The 3308-nt window shown below is 57.0% G+C and overlaps 1 protein-coding gene across 1 annotated transcript in view; it reads left to right on the top strand.

The window, feature by feature from the left end:
• The first annotated feature begins 1210 nt into the window (after window positions 1-1210).
• The window catches only part of Tspan18 (tetraspanin 18), a 134316-nt gene continuing 132218 nt past the window's right edge, over window positions 1211-3308 (top strand). The window contains exon 1 of the mRNA XM_031371097.1: window positions 1211-1461. The gene's annotated coding sequence lies outside the window, so the exon portion shown is untranslated. The remainder of the gene's footprint in view (window positions 1462-3308) is intronic.

Below are 3308 nucleotides of genomic sequence, written 5' to 3'. Positions count from 1 at the left end.
TCGATTCTCCTTAAGGTTCTGTGATGCCTCCCTCTGCTCCCGGGAGACCCATGCAGCAGTCTCTTGCAGTAGCAGCCTTGAGTAAAGAGCCTGTAGAGTTCTCAGCCAGAGGGTTCGGCCTCCCCTTGACTGTTTGGAAAGCTGAAGGTGTGTCTATATATTGACAGACTTATACCATACCCATGCCACCGGTCCACTGTTCTCGAAACTGCATGCTACTCAGGCAAATCCCCTTCTTGGCCTCTCTCTTGACTCTGTGCAGTGGTTCAAAGGCACAGCCCTGAGACCTTAGACATTTTACTTCTGGGACTGTGGGCTTGAAAAGGCCAAGTCTGTTTACCCTTCAAAACTGTCTAATATCCTGACCTCCTCACCAACTTCCACACTGAAGTCAAAGAGTGTCTGTCCTGGGTGAGATCAGTGGGCCAAGTGATCTCCTGTAGAGTGTAGTTTGATGTGTGTGTGTGTGTGTGTGTGTGTGTGTGTGTGTGGCCTCACAGGACTTTTCAAAGCTGAGACACTGATAATTGCTGCCAGCGAGGGAACAGGAGTTGCAATTTGAGCCCTCTCATGACAGTTTCTCTTAGGTTGTGGCTCTTGTGTGCCTGCTTGTGAATTCTGTATGGACCCTGTAGAGCATAGGTTAGGTGTCTTAGTGAAACCCACCGCCAGGGTGGGGAGAGAACCAAGTGAGAGCCTAGCTCTGGTCCTTAGCAATGCTATCGTTTACAGCGGATGGGGCTGGGAGGCTCACCAGGCTAGAAGCGGTCACCAACAATGAACCTACAGAGAGCTTGCTGCACAGGCTCCTATCGGGTACTTCCCTGGCAGTAAGTGGGAAACCAAGAGGAGACATTGCAATGGAGAATCCCACACCCCAGCCCTGCAGTCCCACACAGGGTGTGATGACAGCGAGAAAGCTTCCAGGGAATAAATGTCCCAGTCCAGCGTGCCACCTTCGCCCTCCTCCAGCAATCTCCTAAATTCAGACACTGAGGCTAGGAGTGCAGAGGACATCGGGAGAGCACAACCACAGAAATCCCGCTCTAGGACCGGGTGAGAGAGCGGCCGTGGACCATAAGGGCCGTGTCTGCCCGGGAGACCCGCCAGCACCGCGGCGGCAGTAGTGGCGACAGGAGACCGAGGGGCGGAGGCTGGGGCGGAGGGAGCGGGAGGGCGGGCCGGAGGGTGGCGGGAGGTGTGGCCGGCGGCGGTGGCGGGTGAGCCGCTGCAGCTGCCGCCGGCGTCTCAGGGGCTGCAGGCTGCAGGCGGACGCAACGCTGTGCGATTCCGAAGCCCAGCCAAGCCAGGCCGCCCGGCCCTGGCCCCCAGCGGGCGTCGCCGCTCCTCGTCGCCTTGACGCCTGGCCCAGCGCTGCGGCGCAGGACTACCGGTGCCCCGCAAGTTGCGAGCGCACTCTGCGCCTGGGGAAACTTTACCCCGCGGCCGAGTCTCTACCAGGTAGGATTCAACCACTGAGCCCCTCTGTACGTACTGGCCCAGGGACACCGCGCGCTTCAGGCGAGATCCCGGACCAATGCGGGTCCCAGGACGCCCGGGGCGAGCGGCCACCAAGTTCTGCTGAGACTCCCCTGGGGGCGGGGACAGCGCCGCACTGAGTGACCCGCAGCAGGCTCGAGTCACGGACTTTGCCCTGGTCAGGTGCAGCCATTCTGTGCCCGGCGATCTCGGGGGCTCAGGCGACAGTAAGGCGGCAGGTGGGACTCCCAGGGCCGGTGTGTTGGCCAGGGCTGTGCCGAGAGTGAAGGGATGAGCCCAGGTAACCCTTGACAAGAGCAGGTCACAACGGGGACCTCGGAGACGGGCTTGGGCGCGGCGGACAGCCGATCGGGCTAGGGCACCGAGCGCTCGTCGCCTTCCTGGGACCCTGGTAGCGGGCCAGGAGAACGCTCCTAGATTTTGCTCTCGCACCCGGGTTATCATTCCCTGAGTGGGAAGATATCCAGGTTCGTGGATGTGGAGACCCAGGAGGCTCCCGGGCAGGTCCGGAGCTCCTTGCGGCCGGATGTGGGGTGTGGTGGCCGCGGGTGCCCAGCGTGGCTGGCCGAGGTGGGCGCGCGCGGGCTCCGGGTCCTGCTTGCGCTGGGAGAGTTGCCTCACGAGGGGGCGCGCTTCCCTGGCCAGATCGGCTTCCCAGACCAGCCTAGGAGCTTCTCAGACCGAGTTTCTGAGCTCAGGCAACAGCAGACCACCAAGGCAATGAGCGTGGGGTCTGTCTGGAAGAGCTCCCCACCGTGTCCCAGAGAATCGAGCAGAGGGCCCCACTATGAGACTGATCGTTATCAGACGGATCAGTGTCAAGAGGTGGGCTGCTGGCAAGGATGAGTGAACAATTTACATCCAGAAAAACAAAAGAAACTTTACATGAACAGCAAGCCAGCCAGCATGGAGACAATAGGATAGAACATGAGTTGGGATTTACTTGGAAGTTACTGAAACCCAGTCCTTTTTGTAAAAGTGGCATCTTTTGTCCTGGTCCCGGCCAGATGTCTGGGCGTGGTGGGCAGGATTTGACCTCTTTCTGGGCATAGGTACATTTGGAGGCATAGGAATTTCTTCTATAGTTTCATCAAAAGGGTTACACTTCCCAGCCATCACCGAGATCCCACGTACATCTATCTGATCACGTCCCACGTGGTGGTGAAAACTCACCTTCCTTCCTGACTCCTGTATTGTGTGGGTGGAAAGAGACATGCTGACTGCCTTAGTCGGTGGAAAGCCTCTGTTGTGTGAAGGGCTGTTCATATGGAGGGGGCTCTGGAGGGACTCACGCTTGCTCTTCTCACTAAACTTCTCTCTGTTCCCCCAAGAGAATATAGATGAGCTCACCAGAGACTGTAGCTTCACACTGACTGGAAGTTTTCATGTGTCCTTGCTAGGAATTTGTGCTCACCATCCAAGCTACCACATGCAGCCCACTACACACACACACACACACACACACACACACACACAAAGGTGTTGAGAATGGGTCCCCAAGACACAGATGGGGTGATGGGGTCCTGCCTTCAGCCTGGGTAGAAGCCACATGTGTTTATTAGATGCAGCTAGTGCCCTCGTCCAGCACAAAGTTTCCATCAGACAGACTATCCTATCTGCCTGGCTTCATTCTGTTTAGAATGACAGAGCCAAAGCAGAGAGGCAAAGGAAAGGGTGGGGAGCCCATGTCTTTGGGTTTGTCTTTAAGATATGCCAGAAAACAAAAGAAGTGTGTTGTTTGTTTTGGTTTTAATGACTGTGTGTAGTGTGTGTGTGTGTGTGTGTGTGTGTGTGTGTGTGTGTGAAGC

The sequence above is a fragment of the Mastomys coucha genome, unplaced genomic scaffold (genome assembly GCF_008632895.1).
Source record: "Mastomys coucha isolate ucsf_1 unplaced genomic scaffold, UCSF_Mcou_1 pScaffold15, whole genome shotgun sequence".
Taxonomy (NCBI): domain Eukaryota; kingdom Metazoa; phylum Chordata; class Mammalia; order Rodentia; family Muridae; genus Mastomys; species Mastomys coucha.
This window is presented reverse-complemented; position numbering and strand designations above follow the sequence as displayed.